Below are 19309 nucleotides of genomic sequence, written 5' to 3' on the forward strand. Positions count from 1 at the left end.
ATTACATTGTCGCTTCCTTTAATATCTTAACTTCTTGTACCTTACTAAAGTCTTGTAGCATCAGACTCCAATTTAATAACCACCTATTTTTTTTTATTTTCTTTCCTTCAGCAAACAAAAACTAAAGAGTTGTGATCTTAGCTTACGTGTATACTACAAAAGTTCATGCAAATACTAATCTTTATGTTACTTTCATTGTCTTTATTATTCACATGCTTTGTCGAAATCCCTTAAAACCAGCTTCTGCTATTTAAAAATGGCGTCCCATTAACCCTCGCCTCTTTTCCGGTTAATTCCCACGTGGTGAGCTGGTGCACCCTGGCGAAATAAGCTTTCACCCGCTCCTTTCATAGGAGTTATTTTATCAACAATGTGTTCCAAACTTAGACCATTTTCCGAATTTCCACACAATTCTTTAATTTTACGCAAGTTGCTAGTTTTCTCTTCAGGACCCTTCAGGCGATTAGTTCTCAATGCCAGCGATCCCTCTTTGTTCAAACAGCATTTCGAATTCTGCGGTTTCACACCACACTCTGGAATATCAATAGCGTGTGGGGCCCCTTTACCTTCCAACTCAACCTGTAATTGATTCACAGGCACCGCGGTACCAAGCCATTGTCTCGGTAGCCTGGTTGCTGTGTCTGACATCAATCCAGACTTTAAATTTTCTTCATTCGATTTGGAAACTACACTTTTCCCTTTTCCTTCAATAATAATATTCACCTCACCACCTGTTATCTCCTCACTAACTTTTAACACACCTTCGAGCACAAACACCTGGGAACTCTCACTTCCCACTATTACCAAGGTTAACCCTTTCTTCACTGAACCAAGTCCATCTGACCCACAAGGACTGCATTCCTTTTCAACTGAATCAAATACCTCAGACTTTTTCTGAGCTCCATTACTAGGTTCAGTACCACGTGCATCCACATCTTGGACACACTCAAACGGGACATGTGCCTCTTCCAGGCTTTTAACACCCGTACCCTGTTCAAATTCTAAATTCCCCTGATCCTCCCAACTACTCTCTGGGCAACTCCCTTCCGGAGTAAACTCAACCCCGCGGGCTGAAACAACCTCATCTGCCAACCCAGCAGACTTCTTCAAGGTAAGGGCACCCTTTTCATCTAGGACTGCCCTCATTTCATTATCAGGAACACCTTTAGAATTGTCAACTTCTTCAAACAGTTCTGCCAAACCAGACAGATCATCCATGTCCAACCCTGGACCTTTTAACAGCTTTATCTGTTTCTCATCTTTATTTCGTGCCTCTATAAATTTTCTCCTCGCTAAGGGTAGATCTACCTCCTCTCCCTTACTCTCTTTCACTTTACTACTCTTCGTTTTACCACCCTCTAAACCCTCGTGGTACAGGGTCGGTAAAAACGTCTCGGCCAAATCGATACTGGCCAGATTTAAACTGCTCTCGTTCTCAGCTGCCTTTCTCGACATGTTGCGAGTGATCGCGCATGCGGGATAGATCTTGGAATCTAGGGGCAGGACCTCCACCGGCTGTCTCATCAGCTTCATTGCTGACCAAACCTTACCACCGGCTAAATCATTACCCAGAAGGACGTCCGCTTCAGTTCTCGGGAATTCTGATCGCACCCCCATTTCAACTGGTCCAGATACCAGTTCACAATTCATAACGATCCTATGCAAGGGCACCGTTTCTGTCCCTTTTCCTATTCCTTTCACAGCTAACATTCCCGTCTTGCGACCAAAATCCAGTACCTTACTGCTAATCAATGACAGTTCAGCTCTCGTGTCTCTCCAGATCCGCACGGGAACTGGTGGGTCTCCCTCCCTCACAGACACGGTTCCATTTGACATACAAGTCTCAGACCCTTCTCGTACTCTGTCTACCCGGGGCTCTCTTCTCGATTTACTGATCACCACGGCACATCCAATAGGGACGGCTGCTTTCCCTTTTCCTGTCTCCTTCCTCGGAGCAAAGCACCTAGATGCAATATGTCCCCCCTTTCCACAATTAAAACAGGTCAAGCCAGAAAATCTCTTGCCATCTTGCCTCTCCTCCTCAATCTTACCACTAGCTCCCGACGGGACCTCTGCCTCAGCCGGCGGGCTTTCTCTATCGTTCCCACGGTCTCTCTGGTAACTTTTATTCGAGGAAAACTTTGTCTTGTGGGTTAGGGCATATTCATCTGCAAACCTAGGAGATGGACTTATTCATCTTCTCATTCAAATACATCTGGATATCCTCCGAAACACAACCTTTAAATTCCTCAATCAGAATTAACTCCCTGAGATTCCAAAAATCCTCTTCCACTGTTTCTGCTGTACACCAACGATCCAAGAGCACACCCTTCTCATAGGCAAACTTGGTATACGTCTGATTCCACCCTTTCTTTAAATTTCTGAACTTTTGTCTATACGCTTCAGGTACCAATTCGTAAGTCCAGAGAATGGCCTCCTTTACTTTGTCATAATTCTCCGCCTCTTCCTCCTCTATGGACAACGCTGCATATGCCCGTTGTGCCTTCCCATTTAATACACTTTGTAACAGCGCCACCCACTGCTCTTTGGGCCACTTCTGATTCACTGCCACCTTTTCAAAAAGCAAGAAATAACTATCAACATCCAGCTCCTCGAACGGAGGTACTACCCTCAACTCCCGACTAACATTAAACCTCTCCTCTCGGTCTGACCCTTGAGCTCTTCACTCTTGCCTTAACTTCTCCATATCCAAGTCATGTTGCCTCTGTTTCTCTGCCTCCCTCTCCTTCTCAGCTCTTTCCTTTTCTTTCTCAGCTCTCTCCCTCTCTTTTTCAGCTGCTTCCAGCTGTTTTAACTGCATTTCATGCTCCCTTTGTTTCTCAGCTCTGTCCTGCTCTAACTCCTTTAGCTGGATCTCATGCTCCCTTTGCTTGTCGGCCCTTTCTTTCTCTTTCTCAGCTCTTTCCTTTTCCTTTTCAGCTGCTTCCAGCTGCTTTAATTTAATTGCATGTTCCAACCTTAATTTCTCCAACTCTAATTGAGCCGTCCCACTAGCTGGTACCTTTTCAGGGATATTTTCCAATACCTCAGCTGCAAACACATTCTTCCCAATATAATACTGAGTTATGGCCCTCCGCACCTCCCGCTTTTTCATCGACAACCTCACCTCTGCGAGGTTTAGTCCCTTTGCAATATTTATCAAGTCCGATTTGGTGGCCGCCTCTAGCGCCTCCAGAGTCGGGTTTTCTATAAATTCACCCACGTCCATCTTTGCTGGTTTCCCGTCTGGCTACCCTCATAACCAGATCCAAGTTTGGACTTACAAGCCCGATTCACTGGCCTCCCAATTTGGTATCAAATCCTGAGACGAGAACCCCAATTGTTACGTACCCCGTAACTGGGTCACTTACCAGCAAAGATAGAGAGGTCCGTTGAAGTCTGATGGTACTATTTTTAACAGTATTTATTGATAAAAATACACAAAAATAATATCAATGCAAACATACAGATAATATACGTCGTCAATACTAAATCTAAAAGCGTGGGTATAATAATAATCAATAAGAAATAGCTCTATCGTTGTCTAGGGGATAATGTATTGTCCGATGGAAATATAAAAGTCACTCCAGTTCATTCAGGCTGCAGCTTTTGGTTGGAGAGAGAGAGACGGATTTTTAGAACTTGCCAGTTTTTCCTTTTTATGATGTCGATCCTTCGAAATGTCGTTGGGGCTGGTTTCTCCTTTTAGCTAAAGCCGTTCTTCCGTGGTGAGGCCCACCAATTCCGAGGCAAATGGAAAAGGACGCACGTGGGCTCTCCACCGGCTGTCGCTATTACGCTGTCACGGGATTTCTAGTGTTTCTCCTGGTGCGTCTCAAGGGGTTGTTCCCCAGACCCTCTTTTATCCTTACTCACGGGGTCTCAGATGTCAATCAGGTTGGGAGGATGCCATCCCTCAACCAGCCCACGTTGCTCATTCCCTGAGGGCTTCGATGAATAGCACAGTACTCAATACACAATTCCGTCTCCAAGAGACAATGGCCGTTTCCCATGGCTTTGTATCGCTGAGGGGCCAGGACATTCCAAACCCTTGTGGATTCTGCGTGTCTCTCTCTCATTTCCTGGATCTCCTGACTTGAATTAATAGCGATCTTGCGATTCTCAAAAAGGAGGGGGCTACTTTGTACCCTTCGGCCCCTCAGAGTTGGGGCACAGGCGTAACAGTATCAAGATTTAGCGTAATATATAGTAATGACAAAGCTCTTGTCTTCATACCTCATTACACAGCATAGGTGGGTATAGTAACTTGAGGCACATGTTAGCTACAATCAGTTTGAATTTGGAACAAGCTCAAGTACTGTATTTGAATACATTCTTATTTTCTGTAAACACAGGAGATCATGCAGATGCTGGGAATCCAGAGCAACACATAGAAAATGCTGGAGGAGCACAGCAGGCTAGGCAGCATCTATGGAAATGAATATACAACCAACATTTCGTGCTGGGACCTGAAGAAGGGTCTTGGTCCAAAGCATAAACTGTTCATTAATTTCCATGGATAGAAAGTTCCTACAGCATTTTGTGTGCATTTCTCCTTTTCTATGCTTTACAGCATTGTTTTGCAGGTGACTATATTGTCACAAGGAGTGCTTTATTGGTTTTAAAGCATTCCGCATTGTTTTCTTGGTTTTTTTTCCTTTCAAGTCCCTCTACAAATTATGGCGGCATTCCATTCCTGTGAATTGCTTGTAATCTGGACAGTTGGCAAGTTGGAAATGCAGCCGCATGTGGAGCCCCCCACAGTGCAGAAGTGCTTGAAAAGCCCCAGAGCAGCTGATCTCCTAGAGACTCATTCGTGTGCACGGCCGCACGTAAGTCAGGATTCATAAGCAGACGAGGACCTGTCTTGCTTCACAGTAACTTCATCCAGTCCTAATCTTCACTAGCTCAGTATTGCTAAATGTGTCGAAGGCAGTCTAGGCCCTAAAGTATGGATTTTCTTCTTAGCTTCTTAACTGGACTCTTAACGCCTTTGGACTGTCCATCATTTTGACAAGCTTTAGATATTGGGATCATCAGAGGACGGAATAAAGTCAGGATGGCACTAAACAACGACTCTTTTGCTTTCATCTTTGGAAACAGCTCTATTCTTATCTTCGATGTCTCTTTTTTTTTCCTTTTCAAGGTTCTTTTGAAGACCCCGACCTGGAGTTACACTCTGACTTTGGTTCCGTGTGGGAATGGGACCTGCTCTCAGGGCCTCACGACCGGCCACTTTTTGATACCCCACAGACGCGGCCTGGGAGACCAGTGCGCCTTCAGGGTGCCGGATTTTCGTGGCTCTGGAGATGGGCTGATTCAAGGCCGGTGCCTCTGACTGAGGTGTCACAGGAAAACACTGCTTATTCCCTTTGTAAATGCTGCCTGTCGTGCTGAGCTGCCCTGGTGTTTCATGTGTGTTGCTCAAGATTTCCCACACCTACAGAACCGCTTGAGTTTACGAATTTCAGTATTTTTATTTCTGGAGCAACTTCATCTCTGCCCAGGAGAGGGAACCATTGTACCATCATTGATATTGAAATGATATTTTTTAAATCAGATTCATTCTTCTACTTTTCGGTTGCCCCCAAAGTTCTTTACAACCAATGAAATAGTATCCATAGTGGTGATATGAGAATTGCACAGCAAATTTATACACAGTAAGATCCCTCATGGCTGTGTAAACTTCTGCTTTAGAAGAAAGAGACTAGCAAACTGAGGCACAGCTGGTGCACGTTGCTTTTCTCTTCTCTCTTACTGATGTTGTGGATCCCTACATACCCAATAGAGCTATCAAAAGTAAAAGACTAACCCTCTGTGGGATTGGGCTGTACAATATTTGTATTCCTGTGCTTTATATTTTTGTAAAATCTCCTATATACATGCCATTGTTCAGTGAATTGTTTGGTGTTTACAGTTGCCTCTCTATTTTTCTGTAAACTTCTTGGGTTCAGTGGCAGGTGTCACATTACTTCAATCTAGTTATTTAATTGGTTAACTGTTTTATCTGTTAGCATTTTAATGGTATCAGTGATCTGATGTAACAAGTCTAGACCACCTTTGCTCACTCTCTTTTTCTCTTTAGGGTCTTTCCTTGCCTGCTCTCTCTCCCTCTCTTTTCCCCTCTCCTGCTTTTTCCTTGCCTGCTCTCTCTTTCTTCCTTTGTCATCTTTCTTTCCTCCTTCACTTACCTTGCATTTTCGTTTCTGTTCTTTGGTCTTGTGACACTTAACAATACAAATGCAGCAAGTTTTGCGCCTCGTTCTTAACTTCTGAGGGATCTTTGGATCACAAAAGCATCAGGATCCAATGCCTTCCTAAAAATATCTCAGGATCACTCCAATGCATTTTCCTTGAATGATTTTTTAAAGTCTATTGTGAACTCAGAAATGTAGCGGCCAATGGTTGGAACTTCTTCAAATAATATTAGCTGAAATATAAACATGAGCTTGGACATCTGGATAAACTCCACAGTTCCCTATGGAGGGCAGTCAGGGTCAAGGTTTAATATACTGCCATGGATAGGGGAATGGTTGACAGACACGAGGCAGCAAGTGGGAATAAAAGGGGGCTTTTTCTGGTTGGCCGTCAGTGACGAGTGGTTCCTCGGGGTCAGTATTGGGACCGCTACTTTTGACATTGTTTGTAAATGATTTAGATAATGGAATTGATGGCTTTGTGGCAAAGTTTGCGAATGATATGAAGAGAGGTGGAGGGGTAGGTAGTGCTGAAGAAGCAATGTGATTGCAGCAGGACTTACACAAATTGGAAGAATGGGCAAATAAGCGGCAGATGGAATACAGTGCTAGGAATTGTATGATAATGCATTTTGGTAAAAGAAACAATAGTGCGGACTGTTATCTAAATGGGGAGAAGGTTCAAACATCAGAGGTGCAGAGGGACTTAAGAGTCCTCATGCAAGACTCCCAGAAGGTTCATTCACAGGGAGAGTCTGTGGTAAGTGCGATGTTGGCATTTATTTCAAGAGGAATAGAATATGAAAACAACAAGATAATGCTGAAGCTTTACAAGACAGTAGTCAGGCTGCAATTGGAGTATTGTCAACAGTTTTGGGCCCCTTATCTCAGAAAGGATGTGTTGTCATTGGACAGAGTCCAGAGGAGGTTCACAGGGATGATTCCAGGAATGAAGGGGTTAACATATAAGGAGCGTTAGGCAGCTTTGCAGGAATTTGGGTGTTTGGCAGCTTTGTACTCACTGGAATTTAGAAGAATGTGGCAGGATCTCATTGAAACCTTCAGAATTTTGAAAGGACTAGATAAGGTGGATGTGGAGAGGATGTTTCCTATGGTCAAGGTATCCAGAATTAGAGGGCACAGCCTCAAAATTGAGGGGCGACCTTTTAGAACAGAAGTAAGGAGGGATATTTTAGCCGGAGAGTGGTGAACTTGTGGAATGCTTTGCCACAGACTTCGGTGGAGCCGAGTCCGTGGGTGTATTTAAAGCAGAAGTTGATAGCTTCCCGATTGGTGAGGGCTTCAAGGGACATGGTGAGAGGGCAGGTGTGTGGGGTTGAATGGGATCCACTCAATGGGATCAGACATGATGGAACGGCAGAGAGGACTCGATGGGCTAAATGGCCTGATTCTGCTCCTGTGTCTTATGGCCTTATCTTCAATAGACTGGCACTCGCTGGGTTAGACTGTGTGCTCAGGATCATGGAAAAAGATCATTCCACTCAGACTCAGTGGTGAGAGTTATCAGCTGGAAGTTAGTTTGTTGTTGCCCTGTGAAAGGCTATTCAGAAAGAGAAAATGCCTAATACTAGGCAAAACTCAACCAGACAGAATTCTTTTTAAAATAAATGATGATTCTTAAAATATATTTATTTCCAGTTAAACACAAGAGCAGTTAGGGATTTTTCAAGATTGCTGCACCATCCCTGATTACAGGCATTATACAAAATACAGTGTTATCTCTGCCATGGGGAGTAAGGAAGTGAGGGCGGGGCTGTCATTTATAGGCATTTACAGTGCCTATGTTTCTTCTTTTCTAGCAGAGTATGGAGATCGATTGATAATGCCTCATAATTCTGCCGCCTGGATTGATTGATAGCTGGTGCTCTGCACGCCTTTCAGGAAAGAAGAAGAGTGGGTGCAAGTTATTTGGGAGTCCAGGAAGTGTTTTAGGCTGCACTTTACATTTCCTAAGGCCAGCCTCAGCTATGTAATCCCCAAATTTGTCATGCTTGTACCCATTGTCAGGATGTTATAGCGTGTTCCAGAATAAGCTGGGAAGAGGAGGGTGAGGTGCAGTTTGTTGATTATAGTGTGATGGATAGCGCATTAACCACAGGGTTTTTATCAGCCCATTGCAGTGAGACCAAACCCCCATGACTGAGCAGGTTCGCAGAAGGAAGAATATAGCCTCAAGAAATCAGAATGTCAGATTAGAGCCAACAACTGAATAGGAATTATCCAGGAAAAGAGCGCAAACTTCAGTTCACTGCTCCTTTTTGTTTCTAAACAAATAAACATGCAAGAAATTGAAGCGGGAGTTTACACAACTCTTGCTCATTCCACCATTCAATAAACTGATCTTCCACCAGATTCCTGCGTGAACTTCATATCCCATAAACCTCTTTAAAATGCTATCAATCTTTATCTTTACTATACCCAGCACTTGATCCACCAAAGTCATCTTGGGGAGACAAGTTCTAAGATTCACCCCTTCTGGGTTGAAGAAATTTCTTTGCACCCAAATTTTCAAATTTGAAAATTTGAAAAAGACTGTGGCCCCCTGATTCTGAACATCCCAACGAGGGAAATATCTTTATATTTACCCTCTCAAGCCTTTTTAAAAGCTCAACTCAATTACCTTTTTGCTCTCAACTTAAAGAAATGTAGACCAAGCCTCCTTAATCTCTCTTCACGGGAGTCAGTCTGGTAGAATTTTGCTGCATTTCTTCCAAGCCTTCTATCTTAGTCAAGATAACTACAAATGTTTGTACTTGAGGCTGTTTTACTCTTGTACCCAAATCCTCTTGCAAAAAAGGCCAAGATGTTATTTGCCTTCCTAATTGCTTTCTGTAGCTATGCTTTAACTTGCAGTGACTTGATTGAAATAACATCCAGTTTACTCTGAACACCAACCCTTTTTAAATTTTAAATAATATTCTGGTTTTCGATTTTTTTTTCTAACAACATGGTTGACTTGACAATTTTTCCACATTATTTTCCATTTGCCATGATTTGGCGCACTTGCAGACACAAACGCCTCTCTGCCTTCTCATGAACCACGCCCATCCTCCCATCCAGCTTTGTCCCACCTGCAAATTTCAGTTTATCACACTTCTCTCTCCTCATCCAATCACTGATGGAGCTTCTGAGGAGCTGGAACCCCAGTTCCAATTCCCGTGCCATCTCACCAGTAACAACCTCCCAGAATGAAGATGGCCCAGCTATTCCTACCTCCTGTTTTCTGTCTGTTAACCAATCCTCGACCTCTCGGTAGTGGTTCACACAACTCTTTACAGTACAGGCACTCCAGGTTCAATTCCCACCAATGCCTGTAAGGAGTTTGTACGTTCTGCTCATGACCACATGGGTTTCCTCCCACAGTCCAAAGACAGATTGGATGGTAGATTAATTGGTCATTGTAAATTGTTCCCTGATTAAATTTGGATTAAATTGGGGATGCTGGGTGGCGTGGCTCAAAGGGCTATTCCACACAGTATCTCAATAAATAAATAAATTACTCCCAATCCCATTCAGTAACCCTGTAACTTCCTAAAGGTCAAATCCAGTTTTTTTTCAAATCCATTCTCCTGGTTAAAAATATTGTCAAACACAATTTTCCTTTTATAAACCCATGTTGACTGGTGAATTTTATTAATATTTTCAAAGCGCCCTGTTGCCACTTCCTTAATAATAGCTTCTGCCATTCGCCTTTCTACTGGTATCAAGTTCCAATCAGATGTTGATGATCAGAAAGACCAGAATACAGCAAGCAATTCGCTGCAATAAGATCGAAGTTGTGTGTAAAAAACGGCTTACTCCAATCAAATAGGACCTTGGTGACGTATACTGCAATGAGATGTACATTTTAAATTTCATTACCTAAGTAAGGATGAGCTTGCCTCAAAAGAAGTGCAGCAAATTCTCATTGTACCAGATTTTCCCATGATGAGAGATTGAATGAATTAGATCTACATGAGACAAAATGAAGTGTCCTCGCTGGAACATAACATTTCAAAGTTCAAAGTAAATTTACTATCAAAGTACATATATGTCACAACATACAGCGCCGAGATTCATTTTCTTGCAGGCATACTCAATAAATCCATAATAGGATAATAATAGAATCAATGAAAGACTGCACCAACTTGGGTGCTCATCCAGTGTGCAAAAGACAACAAAATGTGTAAATACAAAAAGAAAGAAATATTATAAATAAATAAATGAGCAATGAATATTGAGAACAAGAGATGAAGAGTCCTTGAAAAGGAGTCCATAGGTTATGGGACTATTTCAATAATGGAGCAAATGAAGTTGAGCGAAGTTATCTCCTCTAGTTCAAGAGCCTGATGGTTGAGGGATAATAATTTCCCTGAACCTGGTGGTGTGAGTCCTGAGGCTCCTGTACCTTCTTCCTGATTACAGCAGCGAGAAGAGAGCGTGACTGGGGTGGTGGGGTTCCCTGATGATGGATGCTGCTTTCCTGCGACAACACTCCATGAAGATGTGCTCAACGGTGGGGAGGACTTTACCTGTGATGGACTGGACCGTATCCACTACTTTTTGTAGGATTTTCCATTCAAAGGTATTGGTGCTTCCATACCAGGCTGTGATGCAACCAGTCAATATACTCTCCACCACACCTCTACAGAGGTTTGCCTAAGTTTTTGATGTCATGCTGAATCTGTGCAGACTCCTAAGGAAGTAGAGGTGCTGCCATGCTTTCTTTGTAATTGTACTTATGTTCTGGGTCCAGGACAGATCCTCTGAAACGATAACAGTGAGGAATTTAAAGTTGCTGACCCTCTCCACCTCTGATCCTCCGATGAGGACTGGCTCATGGACCTCTGGTTTCCTCCTCCTGAAGTCAATCACTGATGGGGTAGATGCTGGGATGATCTTTACTTAGAACATGGAAGTCATAATCAAAGGTTGGACATTTAGCACAAATTTCTTCAGTAAATCTATACTCTGGAGCACTGTGATTGGTCAGTCTTTGAGAATATTCAAGTCGGACATCAGCTGGGTTTTGAAACAAAGGAAACCGGGAGATGTGAAGGAAACTGGCAACAGGGCAGAGCGTTTGCTATTATCTTGCTGAGTCTCAGAGCTGACTTGAACGTCTGAACAATCTATTCCTGAGCCTTGCTCTCATGCCTTCAGTATAGGATACTGAATGTGAGGCTTAAAATAAAAGGGATGAGGAAGAACACATTCAGCCTCTCCATTCTACATTGCCACCTAATTCAATCTTGTCTAATCTTAACCTCACTTACCCAAGCGTGATTAGTCTTGACTGTGTCCTCCAGCAGTCAGTCGGGCACCCCAGACTTCCACTACACTTGAGTTGAAAAATGGCCACCTGTTTTCCGATCTAAACAGACCGCCTCTCATTTTGAGAACATTCTGGATTCTGCTTTGAGAGGAAATAATTCTCCCCCAACATCTTTGGTATTTTGATTCCTTCATCCCTTCAGCTTTCCAAAATTCAAGCCAAGTCAATGCAACTGATCCTGACAATTAAAGTCCAATGAATTTGTATTGGATCTATTGCTGAGGAATTTCTGTGCTGTGGTTCCCAGAGAACAATCTCCGAATTATTAATTAAAAATTGACCCAATCAGAGTGCGGCTAAACTCAGAACCCCCTAGCTTTCACTAGGTACAGGGCCCCTGAGTTGCAGGGGAACCTCGGAGAGAATGTGGCTGAAGGCAGGGGAAGATGCTGGAGCTGCCAGATAATTTTATCAAACACTGCCTCACTGCCAACTGCCAGTTCAGTTGTCACAGGTCCGGGAGGATAAGTCTCTTTTGCTGAAAAGATAGAGACGTACTGACATTCAAAACCAAAAGCATGCTTGTTTAGGTTCAAGCAACACTTCAATCCGTTGATTTTGAACCATTTCTCAATTTGAGTGATTCCTAGCTTGACAAAACTGTTCCATATGAGGGAGAGTATCAATATTTAGGGACAGGTACCAGTTTGGCAGCAAAACCAATTTTCTGCAAATTAATTAAAAGGAGAAGGAAAAAAAAACATTGGCCTACAGTTTCTGGGTTTTTTTTTAGAATAAAGGGGAGGGATCTCATCAAAATGCAAAAGATTCTTTGAACTGACTAGGTCAATGATTAGAAAGTGCTTCCCAACCCCCACCCCTCGCCTCACCAGAGATTCGAGAATGAGTACTCATTGCCTCAGAATAAGAGTTGCCGATCAAGAATGAGATGAGAAGAAATTTCTTTACGATAGAAACTCTGCAGTTGCCCCCCCTCCCCATGCTTCCTTCTAGCATCAACCCATTCACCCACCAAACCCACCTCATCACCCTCCAGGTTGTGAAACTTTGAAATTCTTTCCTTCAGTGAGTCATGGTTGCTCAGACAGTGAGCACATTCACGACTGAGACCAATTGATTTTGGATATTGGGGAAATTAAGGGCTATGGTGGAAGAACAGGAATATGGTATGGCGGTAGACCAGCCATTATTGTATAAATGGAAATGCATACTCAAGGGATAATGCACACAATGGCCACTTTATTAAGTACATCTGTACACCTGCTCATTAATGCAAATATCTAATCATCAAACCATGTGGCAAACGCATGCAGTAAAAGCATGCAGACATGGTCAAGATGTCTAGTTCTTGTTCATACCAAACATCAGAATGGGGAAGAAATGTGACCTAAGTGACTTTGACTGTGGAATGATTGTTGGTGCTAGATGGGGTGGTTTGAGTATCTCAGAAACTGCTGATCTCCTGGGATTTTCACGCACAGTTGTCTCTAGTCTTTACAGAGAATGATGCAAAAAGAGAAACCCAAAGAAACATCCAGTGAGCAGTAGTTCTGTGGGTGAAAACACCTTGTTAATGGAGAGGTCAGAGGAGAATGGCCAGACTGGTTCAAGCTGACAGGAAGGCAACAGTAACTATGCATTACAACTTTGGTGTGCAGAATATTTCTGAATGCACAACACGTTGGACCTTGAAGTGGGAATACCTAAAAAGTGGCCACTGAGTATATAACCTACCCTAATGTTTTTATGTTTTTCCCCTTCCTTCCTGAAAACCAACACAGTTTCAACATGTCCCGAGCACAAAGTTACAAAAGCCTCCAATCAACCATAGCTGAAACCTAACATGCTGGGCATGAAAAACCCCTAGGGTTAATTTTTTAAATGAAAGGGTACAATGAATTTTCCAGATTGTAACAGGATTTGGCAATATTGATCCGAGCAAATTGCTTGCTATAGTTAAAATCCCAAACCTGGGGATACAAATTGGGGAATTACAATTAAGATAGGAGGATAGGGAGAAGTTATTTTTATCCCCCCACAGTGGTATTTTTATATCCCCAACAATGAAGTAAAGCTATGGAAGAAATTGCCAAATAACTTCATTTAGGCAATTGGGTATGTCAATAGGTAATCAGCAGCATTTATTGGAGAGATAGGGGGTTGCGAAAATTCAATGTTGTGGTAAGTATGGTGTTTGGCAGCAAGATGCACCCTGGGTTTTTTAAAATGTGTTATACCCCAATATTTGTTCGATCACAGGCTTCTTACGTTTCCCACATTCCAGTCTCAAGGATGAATTTGACTAGTTATTTGACTACTAGATCATTGCGGTCAAACCTAGTTCTGTTACAGTAGACTGATAGAGGGTGGGTGGATCCAGGGATTACGCAGGTGGATAATGGATAACAGCCAGAAATAGAAGTCTGGTCATTCCTAGTCCTAGCAGAGAGATTTTTAAAAAAGTTTCCTGTAGATGGGAAATTAACCCCAATTTTGGTCAGCACCTTGAAGAATAAAGGGAAGAAAATGGGGAGAAAAACAAGTTAACAAAAATATCTTCAAACATGTTGTTTCAAAGAAATCTCGACCAGCCCAACTGAAGCAGTTCCTTGCTTTTCAAAGGAGCTCATTTAAAATGAAAAACAATCCTCTTGTCAGTCCAACTTTGATTAACAAATGAGCAAAATGCAAAGTTTTCCTGAGCGTCATCTTGGAGTCTGTTAAATGCTCTTTATCTTATTGCAAACTACAGAATCCATCCCTGCTACAAGGAGGTATCTGTGAGCAGGAACTACACTCACAACTCACCACGACTCAATCACTCATCATTCCTATCCCTGTTGAAACTCCTCACTCCTGTTCTCTGCTTCTGCGCTTTGTTCTGTCACTTCAATTCCCTCCCTGCTTCTGCCTCACATTTTGTCTGTAAGTGCATCAGCTATGACTCAGTGGAGAGCAAACGTGTGTTACTAAGGTGATTGGATTATATCCCTCTCCAGAGACCTAGCATAGCGTACCCGGTCAATTGGGAGATGAATCACCACTTCTAAGTGTCAGATGTTTTAGACCCTAAGACCATGAGATAAAGGAACAGAATTAGGCCATTTGGCCCATCAAGTCTACTCCACCATTTCATCATGGCTGATCCACTTTTCCTCTCAGCCCCGATCTCCTGCCTTCTCCCCGTATCAGAATCAGGTTTATTATCACCAGCATGTGTCATGAAATTTCTTAACCTTGTAGCAACAGTACAATGAAATACATGATAATATAGGAAAAAAACTAAATTACAGTAAGTAAATATATATATATATAGAATGGATTAAAATAGTGTAAAACAGAAATAATAAAAGTGTAGTGTTCACGGGTTCAATGTCCATTTAGGAATTGGATGGCAGAGGGGAAGCAGCTGTTCCTGAATCACTGAGTGTGTGCCATCAGGCTTCTGTACCTCCTTCCTGGTGGTAACAATGAGAAGAAGGCATGTCCTGGGTGACGGGGGTCCATTACCTTTCTGAGGCACCACTCCTTGAAGATGTCTTGGCTACTACGGAGGCTAGTATCCAAGATGGAGCTGACTAATTTCAAAGTAACCCTTCATGTCCTGACCAATCAAGAATCTATCAACTTCTGCCTTAAATATACATAAAGACTTGGCCTCCATAGCTGCCTTTGGCAATGAATTCCACAGCTTCACCACTCTCTGGCTAAAGAAATTCCTCCTCATCTCCATTCTAAGAGGACACACCTCTACTTTTGATATGTGAAACATCCTATATGAGCATAAATGTTCCCATTGTATTCTCTCCAAGAAGACCAAGGGACTTCGGCATCAGTTCCTAATATGTATCCCTCTACCAATACCATCTGCTTATTATCTTATTACTGCTTGCGCAGTTTATTAATGTAAATGTTCTTCACAAAGATTAAACTTTAAGAACAATTACTGATAGGCAACAAATTCCAATTTTACCATCATCTCCCACTCCTATAAATGAATTACTTAAAAAATGCTGTTTTAGTTGTCCCAAGTTTTCACAAGTCAGAAGAAGGGCATAAATACAGGAATCAATAGACAATAGACAGTAGGTGCAGGAGTAGGCCATTTAGCCCTTCTAGCCAGCACCGCCATTCACTGTGATCATGGCTGATCATACACAATCAGTACCCCATTCCTGCCCTCTCCCCATATCCCTTGACCCCGCTATCTATAAGAGTTCTATCTAATTCTCTCTTGAATGCATCCAGAGACTTGGCCTCCACTGCCTTCTGGGGCAGAGCATTCCACATATCCACCACTCTCTGGGTGAAAAAGTTTTTCTGCATCTCTGTTCTAAATGGCCTACCCCTTATTCTTAAACTGTGGCCTCTAGTTCTGGACTCACCCATTAGCGGGAACATGTTTCCTGCCTACAGTGTGTCCAATCCCTTAATAATCTTATATGTTTCAATCAGATCCCCTCTCATCCTTCTAAATTCCAGTGTATAGAAGCCCAGTCGCTCCAATCTTTCAACATATGACAGTCCCGCCATTCCGGGAATTAACCTTGTGAACCTACACTGCACTCCCTCAATAGCAATAATATCCTTCCTCAAATTTGGAGACCAAAACTGCGCACAATACTCCAGGTGGGGTCTCACCAGGGCGCTGTACAGCTGCAGAAGGACCTTTTTACTCCTATACTCAATTCCTCTTGTTATAAAGGCCAGCATGCCATTAGCTTTCTTCACTGCCTGCTGTACCTGCATGCTTGCTTTAATTGACTGATGTACAAGAACACCGAGATCTCGTTGTACTTCCCCTTTTCCTAACTTGACTCCATTTAGATAGTAATCTGCCTTCCTGTTCTTGCCACCAAAGTGGATAACCTCACATTTAACCACATTAAACTGCATTTGCCATACATTTGCCCACTCATCCAACCTGTCCGTCACCCTGCATTCTCATAACATCCTCCTGACATTTCACACTGCCACCCAGCTTTGTGTATTCAGCAAATTTGCTAATGTTACTTTTAATCCCTTCATCTAAATTATTAGATAGATAGATACTTGCATATTGTATATTGTATAATGTATATTGTAAACAGCCGCGGTCCCAGCACCGAACCTTGCAGTACCCCACTGGTCACAGTCTGCCATTCCGAAAGGGACCCGTTAATCGCTACTCTTTGTTTCCTACCAGCCAGCCAATTTTCAATCCATGTCAGTACTTTGCCCCCAATACCATGTGCCCTAATTTTGCCCACTAATCTCCTATGTGGAACTTTATCAAAAGCTTTCTGGAAGTCCAGGTACACTACATCCACTGGCTCTCCCTTGTCTATTTTCATAGTTACATCCTCAAAAACCTCCAGAAGATTAGTCAAGCATGATTTTCCCTTCATAGATCCATGCTGACTCGGACTAATCCTTCTACTGCTATCCAAATGTGTCGTAATTTCCTCTTTTATAATTGACTCCAGCATCTTTCCCACCACTGACGTCAGGCTAACCGGTCTATAATTCCCTGTTTTCTCTCTCCCTCCTTTCTTGAAAAGTGGGACAACATTAGCCACCCTCCAATCAGCAAGAACTGTTCCTGAATCTATAGAACATTGGAAAATGACTACCAATGTGTCCATGATTTCTAGAGCCACCTCTTTAAGTACCCTGGGATGCAGACCATCAGGTCCCGGGGACTTATCAGCCTTCAGACCCAACAGTCTATCCAACACCGTTTCTTGCCTAATATAAATTTCCTTCAGTTCATCCTTTACCCTAGTTCCTTTGGCCACTATTACATCTGGGAGATTGTTTGTGTCTTCCCTAGTGAAGACAGATCCAAAGTACCTGTTCAACTCATCTGCCATTTCCTTGTTCCCCATAATAAATTCACCCCCGTTTCTGTCTTCAATGGCCCAATTTTGGTCTTAACTATTTTGTTGCTATTCACATACCTAAAGAAGCTTTTACTATCCTCCTTTATATTCTTGGCTAGTTTACCTTCGTACCTCATTTTTTCTTGGCGTATTGCCTTTTTTGTTATCTTCTGTTGCTCTTTAAAAGTTTCCCAGTCCTCTGGTTTCCCACTCATCTTTGCTATGTTATACTTCTTCTCTTTTATTTTTATACTGCCCTTTACTTCCCTCGTCAGCCACGGCCACACCTTACTCCCCTTAGGATCTTTCTTCCTCTTTGGAATGAACCGATCCTGCACCTTCTGCATTATTCCCAGAAATACCTGCCATTTTTGTTCCACTGTCTTCCCTGCTAGGGTATTGTTCCATTGAACTTTGGCCAGCTCATCCTTCATAGCTCCATAGTTCCCTTTGTTCAACGGTAATACTGACACATCCGATTTTCCCTTCTCCTTCTCAAATTGTAGGTTAAAACATATATTATGGTCACTACCTCCTAATGGTTCCTTTACCTCCAGGTCCCTGATCAAATCCGGTTCATTGCACAACACTAAATCTAGAATTGCCTTCTCCCTGGTAGGCTCCAGTACAAGCTGTTCTAAGAATCCATCTCAGAGGCATTCCACAAACTCCCTTTCTTGGGGTCCAGTACCATTCTGACTCTCCCAGTCTACCTGCATGTTGAAATCCCCCATGACAACTGTATCATTACCTTTGTGACATGCCAATTTTAACTCTTCATTCAACTTACACCCTACATCCAGACTGCTGTTTGGGGCCTGTAGATAACTCCCATTAGGGTCTCGGAATGTTTCTAGGAATGAATCAAGGAATGTTTCTTCGTAGTGCTGTAATTTTGTGTGTACTGAAGGAATTTAATGTAAGTTCTGAACTCTAAGTTTGATCAGGTTCATTATGCCTTTCTCACACCTAGTTTGCCAAATTTGTTCTTAGTCTTGGCCCTTGGCTCAAGTGCCATGCTTACACAGAGACAGTGGATATACATAATGATATCAAATTCCTCCACGAGTATGGTTTGATGTCACTTGTGTGAAGGTCATTTGTACATCTATGGACCATGAACTGTAGAGACAAGTGGTGCCAAGGCGCATCTTGCCAATCAGCCCAGATCTGCACCTGCAGGAACGAAAGGAGGCTCTTGTCCATGGTATCGCGCCACAATGCTTGAGTCGCCATTTAGAGAGAGGACCTGATTGAGGGGTCTCGGTGCATGTAGAGTGGATGCTTTCTCTTGTGGAAGCATTGGAAGGAGGGTTAACTTTTTAAAAACAAGGCATTGCCCGTTTAATAAGAAAACTGTGGCAGTTAGTCTTCTTGGGTAGGTTCCGAGTCGTTGGAACCCCCCCCCCCCCCATTCCAAGGGCAGTGCACACAGAATCTTTGAGTATTTGGAAGACAGATAGTCAGATGCCTGCTTATGAAGGGGCTGAAAAGATCCAAGGGATATAGAGTTAAGCTTACAGTCAGACCAGTTATGATCTCCAGAGCAGGTTTGAGGGGCTGAGTGGCCTTTTCCAGCTCCTAATTCACCTGCTCACATATCCAATCTTTTCTCAGGTTAAGAGATTATGGCTAAAGAATTTTCCTTACTGGATTCTCCTATCTCCCGCCATCACCTCTTCCTCCACATGAACTGAAGTGGTCGCTCTTCCAAAAACCCCAATTCCCCATCTATGCAAAAAGACACAGTATTCAGTTGATCCTGTTTCCCCACCCCAAATGGCAGTGTCCCATCCATCACCCAGCAAATACACGGACCATGAACCCGTGAACACTACCTCACTTTTTGCTCTCTTTTTGCACTGTTTTGCCGAGACGCTTCTTCAGGACTGGAAAGGAAGGGGGAAGACACCAGAAGGAAAGGTGGGGGGGGGGCTGAGGAAGGGTAAGAGGAC

This window comes from Hemitrygon akajei, chromosome 7, assembly GCF_048418815.1.
Source record: "Hemitrygon akajei chromosome 7, sHemAka1.3, whole genome shotgun sequence".
Taxonomy (NCBI): Eukaryota; Metazoa; Chordata; class Chondrichthyes; order Myliobatiformes; family Dasyatidae; genus Hemitrygon; species Hemitrygon akajei.